Source organism: Adiantum capillus-veneris, chromosome 21 (assembly GCF_014529385.1).
Source record: "Adiantum capillus-veneris isolate H3 chromosome 21, ASM1452938v2, whole genome shotgun sequence".
NCBI classification, from domain to species: domain Eukaryota; kingdom Viridiplantae; phylum Streptophyta; class Polypodiopsida; order Polypodiales; family Pteridaceae; genus Adiantum; species Adiantum capillus-veneris.
The window spans coordinates 105,774,302-105,800,184 of NC_140951.1; the positions used below are offsets into that span (position 1 = coordinate 105,774,302).

The 25,883-nt window shown below is 41.8% G+C and overlaps 1 protein-coding gene across 1 annotated transcript in view; it reads left to right on the forward strand.

Annotated features, from left to right (window-relative positions):
* Positions 1-25,883, forward strand: part of LOC147431474 (uncharacterized) — a 69,478-nt gene that overhangs the window by 12,130 nt on the left and 31,465 nt on the right. The window lies entirely within an intron of this gene.

The window sequence follows — 25,883 nt, forward strand, 5'->3', positions numbered from 1 at the left end:
CCTCGTAGGCAAGCTGTCTGTGGAGTCAGATCCAAATTCTGACATCTGCAAAAAACCAAGCTTTTCTACTGGGGACCTCCTTGACCCCTGTCGGACCCCTGCCGAATGGTCAACTGATGATATAGAAAGGTTCTATTATGTTAGGGCATGCTACAATTCAAATCTCACCCGATTTGGTTGAGCTGACAGGCCGCTATGGTAAGTTTTTGGTCGTAGGTCTTCGTGTACTGCTCGATTTCTAGGGGTTTAGATTAGCTACCGGCCATACAAAATGGATCATTGATGAGTAAAGAACTTACCCCTCATGTCTCGTGTGAGACGGCGTTGGAAACGTGCAACTGTAGACTCCGAAAAAGACGTGCGAAAGAGGTTGAAAAGCTCTCTCTGCAAAGGCCACAAGTGGAAATGAGGTGGTTTTAGCCTACCTTGGATATCTATACCTGGACTTCCCAAACCAGTTTTTGCCAGATTCCCTCGTTAGTCCTACTACGCCGTGAAATCTATGTTAGACTCAAAAATTTCCTTGATCGGATTTCTGTCGCTCATTCTGTAAGAATTTTGTAGAAGTAGGTCTGGCCGCCTAATTTAGGCTTCCCGCTTCCATCTTCTGATTTCATTGAAAATTTTTATGTTTGCCTGCCTTATCTTTCTGATCACCATGATGTCTTCCGTTTTTCCATATGAGCTTCTTGGCTGTTTATTATTAATTTTTGACCTGTTTATTGAAAAAATCAAAGAAATTAATAAAATGCTCCAAAAAAGTAAAGTGAAAATCCAATAATTAAGAAAATCCATTGAAAACACAACTTTATTGTTTTTTGTTGGATTTCTCTATTTTTAATTCTCATTATCAATAAAAATGATGAAAAATAACCAAAAAGGACTATTTTTTGATGATTTTCTGATAGTATATACACTATTTATACTCATCGGGAAGATATTATCAGTGACTTTTTTCTTGATGATAAATTATAAGAAAAATATTAGGTAATTTTGCAAAAATCACACGTTAACATCGAACTTTTTCCTCCCTCTTCAAACATTGCCCTTAATTACTTAGTGCCCTTCCACTCCTCCTAGATGGCATACTCCGGAACGACTGTGTGCATGGGTTGAACAATCCTGTCTATGCATAGCCGTGGTTGGATCTACCATGCTTTGAAGATCAATGCAATTCAAATCACTATGCTGTGCAAGAGCTGGGTCTTGAGTAATTAACTTAAGGGTGTCTGATGTCAAGGCTTTCTAATGTGGTCTTCCAAAGAGCAAACCTTGTAGCTTGTGTGCTCTCTGTTTGATTGTACTATCAGGATGCTTCAGCACGTTGATTGCTTGAGCTGTTGGTAGTACTTTTGACTGTTGTCGAGCTTTTTCTCACCATTGGTAGCTTGGTTTGTTTGGTGCTGTATGGTGTGGTGGAGTCTTTCGAGACTTAACTCGCCATTGCTTGATTGGTTTTACGGTTTGTAGAGAAGATAAGCACTCCTTTTTCTTCCAATCCATTTCAAGTTAGGTTCCTTGCTAGGAGATGCTCGTCTCTGTGTTTTTACCCTTGGAACCTTCTTTTGTTTTGTCCGTGATGGTTTAGGCACCCAGGTTTGAATCGTCTTATCCTTAAGCTGTGCTTTTGGTACCCAAATTTGCATGACTCCTTGCATGCTACTTGTAGCATTTGCTTGTCGAGGGGATGGAGAAGATTGATTACTTCGTGGTTTGGTTTGTTGATTGCTTCCTTTCCATTCCTCCTTGCTTGGGCAATTGGAACAATGAGTTGCCCGCCTTTAGGTAATAGCTTGAGCTGATTTGTATCCCAATCTAGTACTGCTTTGTATGTCCACATCCAGGGAATTCCAAGGATCATCGTCTCATTCATGTGTTCATCTGGTAAGCATACAAACTGATGAGGACGTGAACATCTGTGTACTATCACGTTCAAGTTGACTACTCCCAATGTTGGGGTTGGGTTCTTGTTGCATCCTTTGATTGTCGCTATTCCGACTGTCAATGCTTGACTTGTTGCCTTCTTGTACGTGGAATAACTTACTGCATTTAATTTAGCTCCTGTGTCAACCAAAGCATTGGTGCTATGATTGTCGAGCTGTACTTTGATGCACAGGTCCACTCCGTCTAACCAGTCATTATCTGTCGAAACTGCATCTTTAGGTAATTCTCATTGTCGATCATCTATTTCCAGAGTGTTGATGAGAATTGGTATCTATTGATTCCTGAGAGCAGCTTTCCGTTTGAATATCCGAGGCCGAGATTCCTCTTGGGCTTCATCAATAACCTGTTGTCGTTTAATCCTCCTTTGCGTGGCTGCATACATTCTTTCTAGAAATTCATTACTTAGCGGCAAATTGTATTTCTTTAAACGACATCCACTAATCCAATTAGACATTGGTTTAAAATCTAGGGTAGAAAATTTTACTTCTCCACTTGGAGATACATCTTTAATGATAAACGGTCTGTTTTCCTTTTTCTTAAACTTCGGAATGTGTTGCTTAAGGGAATAGACTAAAACTAAGTCCCCTTTCTTGAAGATTTTTGTGATTAAGTAGGAATCAAAAAACTGTTTTTGTCTTCGCTTTTGTGCATAGATGTGAGCTCTAGCAGTTAGCCTTTGCTCATGTAGCTTTTCCAAACCTTCAAGTCCTTCTGACAATTCATCTTCAGTCCACTCAAGATTCCTTGCTACCCTTAATATCGGCAATAGAAATTCTATTTGGAGTATGGCATCAAGACCTAAACAAGGTTAAAGGGTGTAGCATTTAAAGCTGTTTTGAATGAAACTCGATAAGCCCATAGAGAAGCATGGAGATTTATTTCCCAGTCTGTCCTTCCTGAACTAACCACTTTAGTCAGCACCGAGCTAAGAATTTTGTTCGTATGCTCAGCTTGTCCATTTGCTTGTGGGTGATAGAGAGCTGATTTTTTATGGATGACCATTAACTCATTAAGCAAATACTCGATTACCTCATTGAGGAAATGAGTTCCCCGACCACTAACAATTTCTATTGGCAGTCCATATCGCGTGAATACGTACTCATATAAGAATGCAGTAGTGGTTCTCGCATCATTCTTTTGAGTTGCTTTAGCTTGTGTGCACTTGGTCAAATAGTCCGTAGCTACAATGATAATGATAGCCGTTCCGCTCTCATAAAATCTTTTAACAAGCTACTCTACCCCACAAAAACACCCTAGTACAATGACTAGGCTCGCTTTTTTATTGTAAATAGCGTGTGTGCGATTAGGGTTTTTATCACATTTTTTTATTAAATCATTGAGCGAGTCATTGGGCTAGGAGACAAAAAAATGAATTTATAATATTACGGTTCTCTTTACATGTAGATATTATCCATCAAATAAAGGACCTAAGTATAAAAGGTTTTTTTCAAATTTTTTGTATTTATGTAAATATATATTCCTAGGTGTGCATTATCAGGCCTAAGTATGCTAGCTTCCATTGCATGTCATTCCTTATATATGTTTTACTATCATTCTATCTCTTAGACTCTACCCACACAAGCCTCGAAAAAACATTGTGTTACTTCATCGTAAAAATTCACCAATCACCTTATCAGCTCCGTCATATTTTTTCATTTCTCCCAGATAAATATTCACCAGTACATAGGTTTCATCTTCAAATAAATTCCATAAATCACTTAAACTAGAGAATAATTGAGGGTTCCTTCCCTCATGATTTTCCTCCTTTTATTTTTTCACATATATATTTTTAGTTGCCACCATGCATCCCATGTGTCCATTTCTTCATAAGATCCATGACTAGCTAACCTACTTATTGACCCACAACTATATATCATATTTGATACTTATCCTATATCATACATGTGTGTAAGCTCCATGGAAAAATTAGGTCATGGTTGATGTATGGGGGACTCACTTGGAAGCTACAAAGGAAAAAGAACCAAATAGGGACCCACTTCAAGCCTTATGAGGTGCTGTAGGGACAACTTTTTGCTCGAATTTTGGCGCTCTCTTATGCTCCGAATCTGAGGATATGTCCAAAAGAGAAAATGTAGCTCGTAAGCTAAAGTATTTTTCATAATGTTTTCAAAAATTTTGGTGTCAAGGGAGATTTTACATAAATTTTATGACCGACTTCAAAACTGCCACCTCATACACCTTAAAGTCTTCCTATTTTCTCTCATCTTTTCATACACCTACTCACTCATAAACACTTCTCCCACTCCTTCCCACACCCATACATGCACATTCCATGATTCTTATCACCTTCTTCACCATCCTCATTCCCTCTCTTCACCATAGCTTCCATGATACACACACATACTCTCATATATCTCTACACCTACTCCCATATTCACATTCCCTCTTCACCATCATGAAAATTACAAAAAAACAGCAAATTGGACATGATTTATCTCTGCAAATGAAGGATTTTCAGCAAGAGGACCTTGAAGTCTTCAAATTGACGCAACGTCACCATCAACCGCGACTCTCTCACATTGACGTTTCATCCACCGGTGTCACTAGGTGAACTTCCTCTCCGATTCCATCCATCTCCCTAATTTTCAATACCTTCTTAAGAAATTTTACCATTTTCATACACCTTGTGTGCACCTCATTGTAATCATAATCGCTAACCTACTAACACTAACCTTAATGACAAAAGCACTTCACCTCAAGGAAGTAAGGATAAGTAGTGGTAGAACTCTCTTTCTCCCTTTTTTTTTTCCCTCTCCTTTTTCATTTACCATCATTAATAATGCTCTCTCTCTTGATCCCACACGCATGTCACTCAAGGAGATAAGAAAGATCCACTCCATTTTGAAAATGCAAAAAATGCTTAGCTCAATTTGTTAGCGTGTAATTTCAAATTAACCATAATCCAAATAAGTGATCTCCAACGTATAAATAGACCCCTTCCCTTCATTGTAAACACACATAGATAGCATTCTAGCACTAGAGGCGTGATGATAGACTTGGTTGTAGACACTATAGTGTGAGATTCACACCTTAGGGCACTATAGCATTGATGCTACATTTTTTAAGTGAGAGAGTGTGAGAGTTTCACATCTAAAGCCACCATTGTACCTATTCTTACAGTCATCAATAAATTTGAGGTCTTGGTGCTCCAAAGGCTTGATTTTGTTTCCAATTCATATTCCATCCGGTTGTGCAATGTCAGTCAAAGATTTGAGGTGATGTGCATGCCGCAATTTCTCAGTTGAGCTTGTGAGATTAAGTGTTTTGGGTGCTTTTTATTGCCTAATACTAGTTCATATTAAGAGGTTTGAGTGGTGAGAGGTCTCCCACAATGATGTGTGTGTTGGCAAAGTTTTGAGCACGTGTTGGTGTATTCTCCATGCAGGCTCTTTGACACTGTAGCAAGGTGTTCTTTCACCTCTTGAATTGCAAGACAATTGTTTGAGCAACCTCACTCTCCATCTCTCTTCGTTCTCTCAATGGCTCCTTCTCTCCTCCTTCTATAGAAAATTATTGCTTGTTTGTGTGTGTTTTGCGTGTCTCTCTTAAGTCTGAGAACACTCTTTTGCGTCCTAGTTTTCATCCATAACTAGGTGGTGCCCTTTTTAAGTTGGGTTTGGCTAGGTATTTTGCTTGGTTTTGTTTGTGTTGTGCCCTAGCTTCATTGAGCAACATAGGAGCCGTGAAGGGTGTCTAGAGGCCGCTCTTCTTGTTGCCGGGCTGCCTCAATTTGGTGCCCCCATGGAGGACGAGTGATTGTGTTATCGTATACAAGGTAAGTCTCCAAAACCTAGTTGTTTTTACATCAACAATCCACCACCTCCTAATCCTTCTCATGAAATTCAATTTCATGAATTTCATTGGGTGCAAGGGATTAGGATAAATGTTCGCATTGAAAGGAAAATCTTTTCTCAACAATGTATTGTATTCCTCTTTGGTGCTAAGGCATTAGGAGATATTCTACAATCCCCAAATCCTATTATACTGTAATGGAATTTGCCTATTCAATTTGAGAATAGCGGAATTTAATGAGAGTACTTTTAAGAAATGATTTTGTGAGCATAGCGGGTATACATAATTGAAGATAGCAACATAATCATAGCAATTAGTTAACTTGGCATAGACAATACTTTTTCAAGAGAGAGAGTTTAGAGAACATGACAACAATTGAGGACCGGATTTATGTGGAGCCGGTCCCCCCTCCAATAGGCATTTGTATTATGATTTCTCCCATAAAGAGAGACTTGTTACAATACAGTCTTTGTGTTCCTTGTGACCTAGGTGATGCCATGAAGATGGAAGGCTTCATGCACCACAAACATGACATAAACTTGAAGAAAGCTTTAACTATCCCAAGCCTCAGTCCCAAGACCTCAAACACCTTCGAAGGTGGAGAGAGCTAGCAGGGAATGAGGGTAGGGAAGAGGAAGAAGAAACATTTCGTAAGAGAAAGAATTAGTTCCTCACTTATCATACTCTTGTTGCTAGCATACATAATAGCATAGTAATGAAGAAGAAGGAGATGTCAAGCTTAAGCATTGAAGCATGGCTCTTGCTTGGATTTGCACTCCATAGCCAAGAGTGTTGGTGTAGGCTCTCAACCTCTACTTGCTTGGAGAGGGAGCTCTTGCACTTTGCATATCACACAATGAGAGTGCTTGTGTGTGTGTGTGGGTGAGTATACCCCCTAGGCACCCCCCTAGCTTGCTTGGGTCGACCCCCCCTTGTAGCTCATGCCTGAAGCTCATTGGACCCCTCCAGGCCTAGCCAATCACAAGCAGGAGCCATTACAAGCAACATGGGTAGCCTTGGGACAAGTTTCCCCCTTTCCCCTTTGAGAGAGAGGACTTGATAAATGCTAAAACAATTAGATAATTCATGTAATTTATCATTGGACCCCTTTGAAGCCTAGCCAATAGGCTTCAAGCAACACATGAAGGTAACATGGGTAGGGGCCTGACATGTGTCCTTGCTGCCTCTTCAAGATGGGCTTCCCTTGTGTGTGTGAGTGGGTGTTCTCTCTCTAGGCCCTAGGAAAAGGGCTCGCCCCCCCTCTTGTAGGAATGCTTTTGACTTTTAGGTGATCAAGCACCTTACTCACCAAGCATGACAAAGCACTTGAACTAGGGGGGGTTCCCACAAGCATCTCAGGCAAGCTTCTCAAGGCACCTCAAGTACTTTAATCATGCAGCAAGTCAAGCACCTCAAGCATGGAGCCAGTCAAGCACCTCAAGCATCTTAATCAAGCACCTCAAGCATGAAAAACACCTCAAGCATGTCAAGCACCTCAAGCAGGACAAGCACCTCGAGCTTGGGCCGGGTTCCCACCTCAAGCTCAGCCCTAGCTTACTTAAGGTCAAAAGGACTTTTACACACATTTATTGGAGGTCTTCAATGAAGCTAACCCTAAGGTCTTATGCTCCATTGGTTAGCCTTGCTCTTTGATAGACCATCTCCCTTTTGGGCCCCTTTACATTGGCCCCGTGTTGAGATAGATCTAAAAGCACATACCTATATCTTAACACTTGTTCCCGTTTATTCTCCCACATTAAGTGATCAATTTAATATGAGAAAATCATTTGGGTTAGTTAGATATTAGATTTTATGACATTACCTCTCTCTTGAAATCATAGTCGTCCTCGACTATGAGGTAGAAGAGATAAAGTCTTAGTCATTAGTCAATCGTACTTAGCGGGTAAAGGATCCCTTTTTACCCTACGACATCTTTCCAAGATGGATGACTAATCCATTTGGTGCTTGGGAGACATAGCTGCCGCAAGCATGTCTGCTCTTTAGTCCATTTTATTCTCCCAAAGTAGAGTGACAAATTCTACTTGGTGTTTGAGAGACGTCGTCATCACAAACATGATTCTAAGCATGCATACTAGTTAAATTTGTGCACAATTAAAAAGAGAACTAGTCATATAAGACAAAAACATGAGTTATTTAAAAGAAATTTGTACATTTGCTTACTCTAATGTAGCATTGTAAGCATTGACAAGGTTCATACTATCCTTAAGTTGTACTCCTTGCATCCATTTAGCATCTTCAAAAGGATAATTTTTAAACTTAATAAGATACCGTCGGATAATCTTACCATGTCGTAGTACCTTGTCTTCATGCCGAAGGATAGCTTCGGGTTGTAGCACCTCTTCTTGGTCTTCAACTTCGGGAGGGTCTTCAATAATTGGTTCAATTGGTGGCTCTCCTTTGTAGGGCTTAAGTAAGCTTACATGAAAGGCATTGTGTATAAGCCAATGGTTGGGCAACTTGAGTTGATAAGCCGTCTCATTGATAGGCTTCAAGATTTAGAAAGGACCATAGTATCTTTTTGCTAGTTTAGCATAATACTTTTGATGGCCCGTAGGATTTTTGCCCGTCATTTGCCTTAATCGAGCCTTAGGAAACTTGAGTAAGACCGAATCATTTTCTTTGAACATTAAGGCTCTTTTGTGCTTATCAGCAGCAGTTTTTTGCCTTTGTTGAGAGATGGCTATAGCCTCCCTAATCTTTTGAAAAGATTCTTGTAGGTCACGGCTATACTCATCGGCGGCGAAGATCTTCCCATGTACTTTCAGTAGCAAGGGACTTTTAGGTCTTCCTTCTATGATCTCGAAAGGTGCTTTGCCCGTAGAAGTATGTACAGTATTATTGTAGGCATACTCTACTAGCGGTAAATACTTTTCCCATTGTGAGCGTTGATCTACTTCGGTAACATAAGTCTTGAGTAGATCGAGTATCGTAAGATTGGCTATCTCACTTTGGCCATCCGTTTGTGGGTGATAGGCCGAAGAGAAATTCAATCTTGTTCCTAGATTTTCAAAGAGACCTTTCCAGAAATTACTGGTCATTCTAGGATCTCTATCTGACACGATGGATGTGGGTAATCCATGGTGTTTGAAAATCTGAGATATGAAGAGAGTTGCCATTTGATGTGCCTTAATAGTCTTTTTGACAGGAATAAAATGTGCTTGCTTGCTAAACTTGTCGACTATTGTCCATATTCCTGTATTCCCATGGATAGACTTGGGTAATCCAAAGATGAAATCCATGGATATACTCTCCCATGGTGAATTTGGAATAGGCAATGGCTGGAGTAATCCAGGTTGCTTCCCTCTATCATACTTGGTCTTTTGGCATACTACACATTTTGAAACATACTCTTGTATGTCCACTTTCATGGTAGGCCAATAGAAATACGTCTCTACTCCTCGGAGAGTAGGTTGAATACCTCTATGCCCTGCATATGGAGGAGCATGGGATTCATACATAACCTTCTCACGAAGGGAATGGGTAACACATAGCCTATTGCCGTGGAGAAGATAACCATCCTGCAAGGTGAATGGTTCCTCTTTCTTCCCCAAAGCAAGGGCTGACATTATGTCTCTAAAGTCAGGGTCAGTAGCATACTCATCTATCATAGAGGATAGATCATTGTGAGTAGCTATAGACACCGCATTAACTTTTGGTCGTCGTGAAAGTGCATCGGCAACTTGATTGTGTTTACCAGCTATGTGAGCAATATGGAAAGTAAATTGCGAAAGAAAATTTGCCCACTTGATTTGTTTGTCGGAAAGCTTGGTTTGCGTCATGAAATACTTGAGACTTTGGTGGTCGGTTCGTAGGATAAATGGAGTCCCCAATAGGTAGTGCTTCCATGTGTCTAGGGCATGTAGAACAGCTAAAAGCTCTTTCTCATAAATGCCCAAGACTCGTTCATCACCATTGAGCCTTCGGCTCTCATATGCTATGGCATGCCCTTCTTGAAGCAAAACCGTTCCAAGGCAATCACCACAAGCATCACATTGGACCTCAAATGGCTTTGAGAGATCCGGAAGCACGAGGACTGGTTGGGAAGTAAGCTTCTCTTTGAGTTTTTCAAAAGCATTTTGCTCCTTAGCAGTCCATACAAACTTAACGTTCTTCTTGGTTAAGTCGTGTAGTGGTCCTGCTACTTGAGAGAATTTTGCTATGAAGCGTCTATAGTATGCACACATACCAATAAAGCTTCTTAGCTCATGTAGATTCCTTGGGTTAGGCCATGATTTTATTACCTCTAACTTTGATGGATCCATACGAATACCATCGTGAGAGATAATATGGCCTAGATATTGAATCTCTTGAAGGAAGAATTCACTTTTCTTTTGGTTGAGAACAAGTTTGTTCTCCCTCAAGGCTTGAAAAATCACTTGGAGATGTTGCTTATGTTCCTCCAAAGACTTGGAGTAGATGATGATATCATCGAAGAACACTCCAGTGAATTTTCGATATGGTCTAAAAATTTTCTCCATCAAACGATTGAACGTAGCTGGTGCATTAGTCAAGCCAAAAGGCATGACTAGATATTGATAAAGACCAAATGTTGTGCGAAACGCGGTCTTTAAGATATCCTCATCCACTATCATTATTTGATGATAGCCACTCTTAAGGTCAATCCTACTGAAGTAGGTAGAGCCTTGTATCTTATCAAACAGATCTTCTACCCGAGGTACGGGAAATCTGTTTTTGATAGTGATATGGTTTAGTGCTCGATAGTCCACACACATACGGTATGTACCATCTTTCTTTTTCACTAAAAGGACTGGAGAACAAAAGGGAGAGGAACTAGGCCTCACCATCCCTTTGTCTACCAGCTCTTGTACTTGCCTCATGATCTCCTCTTGTTGAGCTTGTGAGACTCGATAAGGAGGTTTGTTAGGCGGTGAGCTTCCTGGAAGGAGCTTAATACGATGATCATCATCCCTTCGTTTTGGAGGTAGGTCCATAGGGATATCATCGATGAACACATCTTGGAATCCTTTTAGAAAAGTAGACAAGTCTAACTCTTCTTGATTCCTATCATTTTCATTTGATGAAACATTATTAGCTTTTAGAGACTCTTTGACATAAATCATGTACGCAGAAACTGAGCTCTTCATTGATTTATCAAAAGAAAGAGGATTTACAAGTGGAATAGTGCGACCACGCTCACTAGCATCTATATACATGTTCTTTCCCCTGTAGGTGAAGTAAATTCTCCTTTCAGGGAACTTCATGTTGGCAGCCATGCGATCAAACCATGGTGCCCCTAGGATAACATCCTGATGTTGGAGGGGAGAGATGAAGAAGTCTTCTTTGTCGACATAGCTTTGGACATGAAGCCTCAACTTCCCAATCAAGGGAGTAACGGAGGCTTGTTGTCCCTTGAAAGCTGCATCAGCTGTTACTATATCTCCCATCTCAAAAGCTTGAATGCCCAACTTGGTGGCCAACTCTATTGATATGAAGTTGAGAGTAGAGCCAGGGTCAAACAAGATGAAGGCATCATGCTCTCTTACCTTTCCCCAAGCATAGGAGAGTGATGATCCTTTGCAATGAGCATCCTCTTTTGGAGTTTCGATGGTGGAAGCCCTAGGAGTCTCATTGCGAGTATTCTTCTTGGGGCAAGAACGATAGCCATGTCCTTGCTCCCCACACTTGAAACACTTATGGTCCTTGCGAAAAGCTTCAAGCTCTTCAGGAGAGAGTTTGTTTTTACCTTTGTAAACTCCCTTCTCCTTGGACCGATTGTTGTTGTTGTTGTTGGAAGTGCCTTGGGAATTATTTTGAGCATTGGATTTCCCCTTTGCATCATTTTTATCTTTGTTTTCCATGGGCTTGACATTACGTCTAGCCCCTTGATGGAAATTGATGCGTGAAGCAACCATGGTGTGGTGGATTACTTCGGTAATAGTACCGGGCCGTTGAGAGTTGATATATTCGGCCATCTCTTCAGGTAATTCCGCACAGAATTGTTGTCTTTGCTCGGCAAAGTCTATTTTTTGAAAGACAGTAGCTTTGAGATGTAAATCCCAAAACTTATCTACATACTTGTTGATAGACTCATGAGAGAGGAGCTTCAAGCCGCGCCATTCGGTAAGAACTTTATCTTTAGTATCGCTTGGAAGAAATTGCTTCATGATGGAAACTCGTAGAGTTTTCCATGTCTTTGGGGCTTCTCCATTGCCACGAAGGCTAGCCCACCATTGACGAGCTAATTTTTGGAAGTGCATAGCTACATGGCGTAGCTTGGAGGACTCTGTGAAGCCCTCGTCCCCAAAGGCCGCATCAAATTGCTGGATGAAGGCCAACACTTTGTCGGTAGCACCAAAGGTGCCATCGTAGGTGAGAAAAGAGATACTCTTTCCTCCCTCCTTGAACTTCTTTAGCTTTTGTGACCTTCGCCATGCAGGAAATGATTTGCGATGCCCTCCCCTCTTGTATTCTCTAGGAGAATAGCCATAACTTTCATCGGAAGAGAAGGAAGGTGAAGAAGAAGGAGAAGAGGGTGACCTCTTCCTAGCCCTTTTCTTCCTTTGTTTCCTCTCTTGCCTTTGAGAGTGATGAGGAGAAGGACTATGGGTTGCTATTTTCCTCTTGGGAGGAGTAGGCGATCGTCTAGACCGCCTTCTTCGTGGAGCCACATCTTCAGAAGAACTTAGACTTTCATTGCTTTATTTCTCTTTGGATTCCTCCTCTCGAATGGGAGAGAGTCTTCTTTTGGGGGTCTCTTCAAGAGGCCTCCTAAGCTCTCTCTCCTCTTGGAGAGGAAGGGAAATTCCATAGGCACGAAGTTGTTGAGTAACTTCGGCTTGCAAGGTAGGGTTGCCCATAGCTTGTTGCAACCTAGTCACAAGATAATTCACAAACATGGGAGCATCATCATTAGCACCTTCATGTGCAAAATCAAAGCTATCAATGTTCATTCTACTCTCTTGATTATTGTCAGCCATGTTAACAAAATTTTATGTATGTACTTAGTGTATGCTTTGGCAATTCAAAACCTTAGTTGCCACTCCTCTTAGCCTTTGAAAATCGGCTCTTAAGTATCTACACCCACGGCTCAAAGTGGTTAATTATAGAGAGTAGAGGAGTAGGTCTAACATAGCAGAGTTGCCAAGGGCTAGCTCCTTTCGGACTTCTTATGGCTCAATAATGGTAAAGCCGTAGGCAAGTCTAAAAAGACTCCATTATTAAGTCCAAAGCTCCCGAGGTATGCACCATCCCCCACATAGTGGGCTTAACAAAACCGGTATTAGATCCCAGTTCCACTTACTCTATTATAATTAAGAACATCAACCATTTATAGGCTACTTAAGGACCTCTCTTCTTAAGCAAGAAAAGAGAAACCAAATGCTCTGATACCAATGTAATGGAATTTGCCTATTCAATTTGAGAATAGCGGAATTTAATGAGATTACTTTTAAAAAATGATTTTGTGAGCATAGCGGGTATACATAATTGAAGATAGCAACATAATCATAGCAATTAGTTAACTTGGCATAGACAATACTTTTTCAAGAGAGAGAGTTTAGAGAACATGACAACAATTGAGGACCGGATTTATGTGGAGCCGGTCCCCCCTCCAATAGGCATTTGTATTATGATTTCTCCCATAAAGAGAGACTTGTTACAATACAGTCTTTGTGTTCCTTGTGACCTAGGTGATGCCATGAAGATGGAAGGCTTCATGCACCACAAACATGACATAAACTTGAAGAAAGCTTTAACTATCCCAAGCCTTAGTCCCAAGACCTCAAACACCTTCGAAGGTGGAGAGAGCTAGCAGGGAATGAGGGTAGGGAAGAGGAAGAAGAAACATTTCGTAAGAGAAAGAATTAGTTCCTCACTTATCATACTCTTGTTGCTAGCATACATAATAGCATAGTAATGAAGAAGAAGGAGATGTCAAGCTTAAGCATTGAAGCATGGCTCTTGCTTGGATTTGCACTCCATAGCCAAGAGTGTTGGTGTAGGCTCTCAACCTCTACTTGCTTGGAGAGGGAGCTCTTGCACTTTGCATATCACACAATGAGAGTGCTTGTGAGTGTGTGTGGGTGAGTATACCCCCTAGGCACCCCCCTAGCTTGCTTGGGTCGACCCCCCCTTGTAGCTCATGCCTGAAGCTCATTGGATCCCTCCAGGCCTAGCCAATCACAAGCAGGAGCCATTACAAGCAACATGGGTAGCCTTGGGACAAGTTTCCCCCTTTCCCCTTTGAGAGAGAGGACTTGATAAATGCTAAAACAATTAGATAATTCATGTAATTTATCATTGGACCCCTTTGAAGCCTAGCCAATAGGCTTCAAGCAACACATGAAGGTAACATGGGTAGGGGCCTGACATGTGTCCTTGCTGCCTCTTCAAGATGGGCTTCCCTTGTGTGTGTGAGTGGGTGTTCTCTCTCTAGGCCCTAGGAAAAGGGCTCGCCCCCCCTCTTGTAGGAATGCTTTTGACTTTTAGGTGATCAAGCACCTTACTCACCAAGCATGACAAAGAACTTGAACTAGGGGGGGTTCCCACAAGCATCTCAGGCAAGCTTCTCAAGGCACCTCAAGTACTTTAATCATGCAGTAAGTCAAGCACCTCAAGCATGGAGCCAGTCAAGCACCTCAAGCATCTTAATCAAGCACCTCAAGCATGAAAAACACCTCAAGCATGAAAAACACCTCAAGCATGTCAAGCACCTCAAGCAGGACAAGCACCTCGAGCTTGGGCCGGGTTCCCACCTCAAGCTCAGCCCTAGCTTACTTAAGGTCAAAAGGACTTTTACACACATTTATTGGAGGTCTTCAATGAAGCTAACCCTAAGGTCTTATGCTCCATTGGTTAGCCTTGCTCTTTGATAGACCATCTCCCTTTTGGGCCCCTTTACATTGGCCCCGTGTTGAGATAGATCTAAAAGCACATACCTATATCTTAACACTTGTTCCCGTTTATTCTCCCACATTAAGTGATCAATTTAATATGAGAAAATCATTTGGATTAGTTAGATATTAGATTTTATGACAATACTCCCAATTGTAGACTATGATGTCTCTTTTGATGTGCATGTTTTTATCTTGTTTTAGCTAGGTTAATGAATCAAGAGGACTTGTATCGTACATTCATTCCTTTGGCTAGACAAGACGTGCATGTAATAGTTGGCACAAAGCTACAATTTCAAAGTGTTTTTTGTCGTATGTTTGAACGTAGGCAAGTAGCAGCTATTATCAATGCCTTAGTCAATCCGTTCATTTTGCCATCGATTCGCTATGATCTAAGCTTTGATGGTTACATTTTCATTCTACTTTGAAATTTGATCTTGCAAAAAAAAAAAGAAAAAGAAAAAGAAAAAGAAAAAGAAATCTTTGAGTAAAATCAGCAACATGGATACAACTAGGCAAATGAGCGGGTACCCCTTGTTCTTTGGAGAGCCTGGGAAGGATGCATAATTATTCTTAGCAAATTTCAAAATGTCTTGCCGTATCAAGAGGATAGTAACTAATCAAGAACGTGTAGAAATGTTTGAGATAGTCCTTAGGAAAGATGCGAGCACTTGGTTTGACTCTTTGGCTGAGGAAGTTAAGGGAAATTATACGGAAGTTGTGACTCGTGTCAAGGGATGCTTCGTTGATCCACAAAACACTCAAAAACTATGGCAAGACATTGTCTCTCATAAACAAAAAGACTTAGATGACTACTACTTGTATAAGCAAGAGTTTCTACGTCTTTGGGCTTTATGGGTACGAAATGTTGCTAACCCAGGTGATGGTGCAGAGTTTTTAAAGAAGGAAAGATTCATAGTAGCTGGTCTCTTCCCTGATCTTCAGGTAAAGGTGGAGGTGGGTGCACCCGCTACCTATGGTGCAGCTGAAACTAAAGCTTCCAAGAAGTATAGGAAACTCAAGTACCTACGGGGAGAGGTTCCAATAGAGGGCCTTAGACCCAAAGGTAAGTTACAAACATCAATCTCTAGGGATCTTCCTGAGGTAACGGCTGAAGTCATCGAGAAGTTAAATGAATCTTTGTGCAACCTTTCAATTGACCTTGCACAAGCTGTAGGTCCAAAGGGACAAGCAAAGAAGTCAGAAGAGCGCAAGCCACGACCTAGGAGAGTCTTGCAATGTTGGAATTGTGGAGAGTCTGGACATGGGATGTATAATTTTCTTTGGCCCCGGGGGGAGCCAGAGAGACCTAACTTGAATTACCCAATGATGAATACAGGTGAAGGCACTAGTTAACAATCGGTGCTTTTGCACAGACCAAATGCTGCTCAACCTCCACCACGGCAAGTAGAGAGAATACCACCTTTGCCGAACCCAAATGTAAATGCTGTAGAAGTCACACAATCCAAAGAGGGTGACATTGAAGCAAATGGAATCAAACGTGGTTGGGGAAAAGGTAAGGAAAAGGAAGGAGTAACATCACAAAGTGACCATGGATGAGGAAAGAAAGCAAAGGAAACCAAGGAAGCCAAGAGGACCCGATGCCGCATCAACCTTCAAGACTTCCCTCTTGGACATGGTATGGCTCCCTACAACCTTATGGAGGACATGAGAGGTAAGGGTCCAAGCATATCATGACCTCAATTTCTTGCATTATGTCCACAAGTTAGGAGGGAGTTAACAAAGGCAGTTAGCACTAGGAGAAGGACAAAAGAAAATGTTCCTGTTGTTAAAATTGCACATGCACAAATGAATGAGGATATTACACCTGTGCTAGATTGCTATATCAAGGGAAAACTAGCTTGGAAGGGTCTAGTGGATGGGGGCGCACAATTTTGCATCATGACAGAGGACCTTATGCAGAGACTAGGTATGCACATTCATGAGACGCCTGAAATCAAAGTGAAAATGGAAAATAATAGCAAGTCTAGGTGCTTGGGAGTTTGTAAGAATGTTTTTGTGGAAGCTTTTGGCATTAAGAAAGGCTGTTGATTTCTATGTTATGTCTACAAAGGGAAATGACTATCCATTTATCCTAGGTAGACCGTGGCTAATGAGAATGCGAGCTTTGCAGGATTGGGAAAGTGGAAAGTTGATTTGCAGAAATGACAATCACAAGAAGGTTGTCTTTGACATGAAGGAGCAACGTCAAGAGGAGCTCCATGAGGCATCTTCTCAAAATGAAAGCGGGGATGATTGGACTGGTGACACCTCGGAAGAAGAAAGCATTGGTAGCACTACGGAGGAGTAGTCATCCATTGAAGTCATGGGTGTAAATTTTAGGCCAAATAACAAAGAGACTTGTTTAGAAGAGGTAGGCCCCCAAGAGAACCAAAGTTTGCATGATGAAGAAATGCTAGATGGTATGTTGTTAAAGACTCTTACTTGGGAGGAAAGATAGGAGTTCAAAAGTGTGCCAAGAAAGTTTCCTAGGCTTTTTGCTAAAGATTACACAGATGTACGTGGAGTGGATGCCATTCAACACAAGATCGAGATAAAGCCAGAGGCCAAACCTAAAGCACAAAAGCTACAAAGGTTAGGAGTCATCAAAGAGCAAGCACTACTCAAAGAGGTGAGGAATCCAGCAGCAGGGTTCATCTACCCCGTAGAGAATTTTGAGTGGGTCTCTCCAGTTGTGGTCACTCCAAAAAAGAATGGCAAGTGGAGGGTATGTGTTGATTATCGTCCACTCAATGAGGCAACAAAAAGGGATCACTTTCCTCTCCCATTTCAAGATGAGATTCTTAATGAGGTAGCAGGTAAAGAAAAGTACACGGTATGTGATGGCTACTCTGGTTACTTTCAAATAGGTATTGGATTGGAGGATCAATTAAAAACAACCTTCATCACCCCTTGTGGTTGTTATGCTTTTAGAGTCATGCCGTTTGGTTTGACAAATGCTCCAGCAACGTTTCAACGATTTATAAACATGGTGTTTCAAGAATTCTTTGGGAAGTCTATTTAAGTATTCGTAGATGATTTTTGCATCTATAGCTCTAAATCATTGCATCTACAAAAGGTAGAAGAAGGCTTGAAGAAGCTATATGATATGCGAGGTCAACTCAATCCTGACAAGTGCCACATAGGTGAGGATCAAGTGATCTTTCTTGGTCACAAGGTTTCTTCCAAAGGCATTGAGGTGGATCCAGTAAAGGAAAAAGCTCTCATTGAGCTACCATCACCAAAGATTCTTAAGGAGGTAATTTCATTTATTCAAAAGGTGAAGTACATGTCATGCTTCATTCACTTGGCATCATAGTTACTTCACCCCCTCCAAAAGTTGACACAACATGTAGAGTTTGCATGGTCTGATGAGCTTGAAGAGTAGTTTTCTTGTATTAGAATGGTTTTGGTGGAACTACCAATGCTCATGCCTCCACGTTGGGAGTTTACATTCTTTGTTAGCTCAAGTGTGGGTAAGGAGACATTGGGTGCAGTATTGTTGCAACAAGATCCTCATAGCACTAGGATGCGGCCGGTCTACTTTGCTAGCCGGGTCATGAATGCACTTGAAAAGGATTACACAGAAGCAAAATCTATGATGCTTTTTCTTGTCTTTGCAGTGAAGAAGTTTAGATCCTACCTGCTGCCAAAACCCTTTATCATAATCACTGCTAAAAACTTGTTTCCTTGGGTGTCATCTCAAATGACACTAAGTCCCAGGATTTCAAAATGGATCATGGAATTGCAAGAGTTCCAATACTCTTTCAGAGTAGAAGATAGTGTGCGTGCACAATTAGCAGGGATTCTCACCTATAGAGTGCATGAAAGGGATATCAAGGTGCTTGAGGTGAAAACCCTACCCTTACACCACCGAGGCATTTACCTAATGCATTCACCTTGTTCTTTGATGGAGCATTTAAGAAGGCTACAAAAAAGCAGGGGGAGCGCTTGTGTTGCTTGATTCAAATGGCGAGGTTGTTATGAAAGAGCATGTGAATTTTCCCGGTTCCACGAGCAACAAGGAAGAAGAATACGACATACTAATCCATGGTTTGCAGATGTGTGTTACTCAAAAGATACGTCATCTCATGGTAAAAGGGGATGCACTTCTCATTGTGAAGCAAATTCTAGGTATTTGGGCTTGTAAGAATGAAAGGCTAAGGCAAAAGGTTCATGCCATCCGTGGAATCTTCAATCAATTTGGAGAAATACAATTGTATCATATTCCTAGGAAACAAAATGAAGATGTTGATTTGCTTGCCCAAAAAGCAGTTGCATGTGGTGAGAGTGAAGTGCAGGTCATCATGGCAGCAGCAGTGACAAAGCAACCAAGGTACCAGGGGATGGAGTCATTGGCTCCCATTGTGTGCTACATTTAGAGGGCGAGTTTCCAGAGGGCTTCACAAAGGCTCAAAAGAGGAGGCTCATTAAGAAGGCGAGCTCGCATTTGTTTTTGGAGGTGCCCTCTACCAAAGAGGAAAATATCAAGTTTACAAGAGAATACGACAACCAAGGAGATTCCGGCCATTCTTGAAGGTTTGCATGAGGAAACGTTGGAGAGGGGGAATAGGCAACACACCCAACACACAAATATTTTCCTCTCTATAGCCCAGGGATTCCACAACACCCCTAACCTCTCAAGAAACACCTTCAAATTGGCTTATTTGCACTAACAACTCCGCTTCAGCATACAAAACAACTACCTCACACCTTGCAAAAAACACCCACAACACAAATGCACCCACACTTCTCAACTCACCCTTTCCGACTCACAAAACACTCCTAATCTGCCCTCTTGGTAGCACCCTTCGAGCTGCCGGGCAAACCCTCTGCAAGCAATGGCCAATACACGAAGAGCGAGAGAAGAGGAGGGGGATGGGGAGAAGCAACACAAGAGACGGGGGCTAACGAGTGGTATTATTGCATAGGGAGTAGTACAACCAATGTATGCAGCTTCAATGGCAAGCTTAGCAACACACAAGCTCAAAGCTTCCAATCACACACACAGGCAAAAAAGCCGACTGGTCAAAAGACCCTAAAAAATAAACAAAAAACTCCTTTTATAGGGGTGTACCTAGGAGTCCCAAAAAAGAAAAATGTGGTGTGCTTCCATGTCGTGCACTCCATTTGGAGCTTCTTTTAGAATTTTTATGCATTGCCAACACTTGGATTAGTTTATTTTGGAAAGCTTTGCATGGTGTACACATTGGGCTTTGGTCCGCCTAATTTGGTCGGCCGGACTTCCTCCTCTCTTGCCTTGCATTTGGCTTTGTTCACTTGACTGCTCTCGAACTCTCCTTGCAGTGGGACCCCTCCCCCTCGTCGAGCCAATAGCGATGTCGCTATTGGGGTGGGGGGGGGGGGGGGGGCTTCCCCTCAAAAAACATTGCTGCTTACGGGCGCGGGCACTGCCCCCTATCCACTACCACGTCATCACTGAATTCCACCGCCGTGCGGACGCCCATGGGCGCGCCTGCTTCGCCCAAAATCGCCGCCGGACTGGCCACGCAGCGCCACAATAGCGCCGACCCATGGACGCCATAGCTAGGGAGAGGGGAGCTCCCCTCACGCCTCTTGTGTACAACGGGGAGGCCTCCCTCCACTATATATACTGCGACCCTGCTCTCCCGCCTTGCGCATGTGGGTTTTAGTCTAGCCACGTGGCCGCTCCATATAATCCCAGGCCTTAAGGCTTCAAAAACCCCATTATTATTTTTTTTAACAAAATCTTGTTTGGACCTGCCTTTGCTTGGCTCCCATTCTCTGCTCCCGGGCCAGATCACCGAGCAGAAAAAACCCACTGAAACTCCACCTTTCCAGCTCCGCCGACTACCTTTACCGTCTTTGCATTCTGACATCCCGGCATCCTCGAACTAGGGCTCTCAAAAAATGGAAAAATCATCTACAATTTAATCTGGTCAAATGCTCCCAGTTTTCCGACTGCCATATCTTCTCGCTCCAGACTCCGTTTGGCATGCAGTCTCTTCCTGTTAGCTCCGTATAATGTACACTCCGCTCTAGAACTTTGTCGAGGCTCAGAAGATGCCAAATGGCGCATCCTCCAATGCGGCCAAGTTAGCTCAGACCCGGACCCCGAAAAAACTTCAACTGACCATATCTTGCAAACCATGGCTCCAATCCGCAATCCGAAAAGACGGGTAGGCCCCATGAATTGAGCTCTACACATCTATACCTCAAGTTTCACTTGGACCATCTATCCCCAACTGCCCTGTCCGGCAAGAATCTGCAAACCACTAAAGCTTCAACCTTCAGTAACTTGGGCTCCGTAGCTCAGTTTGATGAGCCGTTTGGACCTGCTCCTTCAGCACTTCAAGCTCTTCATTCCTAGACCCAAAGACTGCACTTTGCATCTCCTTCACATGCTACCCAAATTAGCTCATTATGTAGCCTTTCTTGGCCTAGAAGCCGCATCATGCATACACTTCTGCTGCCACCTGCCATCCCATGATTTTCCTAGCTTCTCCAGCCCTTTTCCATGCTTCTGCTTGCCTGTACACACCTATCCATGCCACCTTCTAGCGTCGACACACTTTGGCTGCACCATCATTGCCCACCCCCCTGTTGAGCATTCATGCTCAACCACATAAAAGCTTTATTCCACTAGAAACTGCAAAACCTGTCACACACTATGAGAAAACTAAAACCATATGTACACTGTTTTATTGCACCCTATTATCAAACCTTCAAGTGGGTTGCTGTTGAGCCAACAGAGGAAGTGTTGAGCCAGCAGAGGATCACACCCACATTTTTGCTCACACCCATCATTTTGTAACCATTGATTGTAATAAATGTCTTTCCGACATTAATTTTGATTTGAGCCATTCATTAAGTAACGGGACTCAATTGAGTTTCCAGCTTGTAATCCCGAAGTAATTTCACCTGTTGATGTAAATAATTAGAGATGTTCTCACCTCCAAGGCTAAGGTATATAAGCCAAAGTTTTGTAACCTAAGGGGGATTCAATTATTAATCAAAGTGAGTTTTTGAGCGCCGTGACTGTGTCTGAGAGAGAGAGAGAGAGAGAGAGAGAGAGAGAGAGAGAGAGAGAGAGAGAGAGAGAGAGAGTGTCTTATCTTCTTGCTACGTGAGCTACGGGACCGCCATTGGAGAAGCGACACCGCCATTGTGTTAGCAACGGTGAGAGCTACGCACAGATACCAAGAGTGCGCGCTATCGGCTTCTACGTGTGGTAAGTTCCTACGAGATTCGGTGTGAGTTTTCTTCCAACTCGTGTGTCAAGACCATATTAGGTATTTTGGTAAAAATCTCACATTATGGGAATCTCCAAATCGACCGAATTCATGTAATTTGGGAATTTTCCACTTAAAGTGGGAAAAATTGAGGTGTGTGGCTAGTAAATAAAGTGAAAATCTCATAGGATTGTGGTGTTGATAAACACCAAAAGTCAAGAGGATGTACAACACATGGATTTGAATAATAAGTATAAATTACATAAAACAAAGGAAGATACAAAAAAGATTTTGTTTACAAATTGACTAGTATAGTCACAATAGAAGCTCCACATAATTCTACTCCACATTTGATACCATATCTGAACTTTGATCCAAGTGTGGCTGATGTGCACGAGTGAGGCCTTCTTTGGCTTTTAGAGCATGTCTTTCTAGAATCTTTATTCTAGAAAATGGTCCTTCTTTGTTGGGTCTCCAGGACCAAACAATTGCATCTATAGTTTCCCACACTTGTGGGTCCTTATAGTTGATAGCCCAATAACCCTTCCAACAATTACTGTAAGCTTGAGTATCTGTCATCCCACTTTTTCTCGCGCAAGGTGCCCAATATTGAATCAAGAGTTTTCTGTAGTTTGGTGTTGTAGGCTCATTATCAATGTCAGATAAAGCCATTGCAAGCCACACTGGATAGATTTCTGTGTCACTCGGAACAAGCATAAGAAAGTCACCTTGGTGCACATCAGACATAGGGTCAAACTCTTCCCTTGGCCTATCTCGTTGAGGCCCACAAAAATGATCGTTCAACTCTTCAAGGCCTAGGAATCTTTCTGCTCCTTGTTGCAAATTCATTGTAGTGCTTTGTAGGTGAGAATATTCTTGAGTTTTTGGCCAAAACATTTCATACAAGACTCCCTCTGATATGATTGCTTTTCCAATCTCTTCAATTACCTTACTCCAATAATCTATCACGGGTCTATAATATCGCAGAATACTTGAACCATTCCCTAAATTTTTCCAAAATTTTATATAGTTCTTTAGCCCCAAAATGACTTCTTCGTGGGCCTTGACATACTCCGCCATTTGTACTAGAGGTGGATCTCCATGTGGTAACATTGGCTTGCCTTCTGTGTCTATTTTCCAAAGGCGAATACTTCCACTCCAACTTGATACACCTACATGTGCCTTATATTGCATCATTGGTGTCTCATCCTGCATAAAGAACCTGAACTGAAGCGGTTTGGAATGTCCAACAAGTATGTCTTGTCCATCACAAAGATAGCCATCACAATATTGCTTGAAATCGGGGATCTTTGTGAGAAAAAATGGAGCTGGAGATGAAGATGAGCTGTTTCGTAATGTATCCATCAAATGTGGCAAAGTATAGGTTTGTGTAACTCTCAACTTCTCTGAAAACCTACTAAACATGGCGTCTATGTCCTCATGTGTATGCCCAACCATTAAAAATCCCAGCTGGATGGTTTTGAAAACACCCCTTGCAACAAGCATTGACAAATAGGCAAATAAGTATCGATTTTTGTTTTCCCCTGCACAATTATCCAATTGTAGCAACAAGTTCTCTGGCAATTTGCGAAATGTTGACCCCAATTCCTCTTCTGCAATTTCTGACGACTGCACAATGGGCTCTTTTCCATCACTCAAGTTATGGTAGTCCAAAGCATCCCTTGAGTTCAAAGCATGTAGTAGTGAAATATTGCTCCTTTGAAGTCCATTTGTTACTAGATCACCAAGAGGATGCTTATCTATCCTCTCGAGGTTATGTAAACAATTAGCAATTGAGCCAATTGTAAGATTTGGATCAGCTGGCCACAAACCATTCAAGACAAAGTGTCCGTAATGACCTTCTCCATGTCCATGAGTGATCATGCCAATCAATGCCACCTGCAGATTATATCCTGAATCCACACCCTTGGGAACAATGCGTAATCTAGGAATGGCAGTCTTCTTTTGATCCATCTTATCGTGGATTATGCATACATATTTTTGTGGTTGAGTTTCTGAATACGTGCGCCATGCATAATATAGGCTTCTGCAACTCTTTTGTTGTGCCATGTGAACTTCTCTCTCCCTCAAGAGAAGAGCTCTCTCTTCAAGAGAAGGTTTAGCTTCTAACCTTGCCTTGATTGAGCTACAAATATTGCACTTAGAGAACTCACTCGTCTTTGTTAAAGTGACATGTGGGTACTCTTTGTTCCAAATTCTACCAAAAGAAGATTGGGATAGCTTCTTCTCATAGCCCATTTGGTCAAGTGTCGTGTTGATTTCACATAAAATATCCACTTGTTTGTATGTTGATGGAATCACCAATTGAGTCTCTCTTGAGACATCTAGCAGTGTTCTACTTCTATGTGGCATCTTCTCAGAGTCGTTTTCCACAAACTCATTTAGTAGTGCTCTTGCTAAACTAGTATGTTGAAGTCCCCTTCTCAATGTACATGTGTTCCCATGTACATATTGGCGCACACCATTTTCAAAGTTCTCCTTGTATCGATAAAATGATGTCTTTGGTATTCCATGTAGCTCATACCATGCTCTACAACAAACAATAGAGCCATTTAGCCTGAATTGGTATCGTGACTTCTCATCTTTCTGATAACATATAGAAAGAACATCATAAACATAATTAGTGCGTGATTTTTGAGACTCTCCCCAAAATTGTTGTCGTAACCTTGTCACCATATCACGATCTGTAAATTGGCAGCATTTTTGTGCACAACAATCAATGCATGATACCCTTTGAATTGATTTGTTTGAAAGGTAAAAAGTCGAAGCTGGTGCTGCTTTTGATTTTTGAGTCCTGTTCATGAAAGTGTATCGTCTCTTCCTTGACAACTGGACAACATTACTCCCATCAAGTTTTTTTCCAACATTGCCATCGTTGGATACATCCTCATATGTAGCATGCATGCCATCAACAGGAACAAAGCATTGTAATGGGCTCCCATTCAACATTGTTGTCTGCTTGATGGGCCACTTTAGCAAAGTGATGCTACCCACTTCAACCACATCATCAATGCTTGCATTTTCTCTTTCAATACCCACACCCACACAATCAGGACCAAGTACATGAAAGTTGACATAATCATGTGGAAATACATATAAGATGGTCCCTTCATTCATGGTTTGCATCATTGTGTCATCTTTTAAAAGGACCCTCCGATTTCTCCAAGACTCTCGAATCATTGCTTCAAATTCTGGGCTTGTCATAGGTATTGCATCTGTAACTAGAGGATCAGAATGATCATGTTCTTCATCACCATTGTAGCTTTCGTGTGGATCAATTAAGTTCCCATTTAATACAAAAGATTGCAAAAGAAGCTTTGACCATCGAACAACACTCCATAATGAGCCTTGGAGAGATGAAGTATCCATTGTAGGAAAAGGTAGGACCACATCCTTCAAGCATTCCTCCACTAGTATGGAGACATTTCCCAGCCCTATCTTTGTACCACCACAAGTGGAATCTGGATTTGTTCTACACACACAACCAATACCAACGATTTCATTGTAAGGTATCATATGTACTTTCTCCCCAGATTCGAAGTCCATCCTGTAAGTAAAAAGATTACATTGTTAAATCCATAGTTATAGAAAAATACTCTTCAAACAAAAAATCATGCTACAACATGAAAAAGGTTTGCATAGGTTGGACAAGTGGTGAACCTTGAGACCAAATCCTCCTTGCTATATTAATGGAAGCAAGGTTGGACAAGTGGTGGACCTTGAAACCAAAGCCTCTTTGCTATATGAGAGCATAGGTTGGACAAGTGGTGGACCTAGTTGTAATACCCACTTCCACCTATCAACTACTATAGGACTATGCTTTCCAATGTCCAAGTATCCCTTGAGTCTTTCAAGGTTGAACACGTGGTGGACCTTGAAACAAAAATCCCCTTTCTATATCAGAGCATAGCTTGGACAAGTGGTGGACCTAGTTATAATGCCCAATATCCAAGGTGAAATACCTTAGGACTTTGCTACCTTGCTTGCCAATGTTTACGTAGCCCCTCATTTCTTTAAT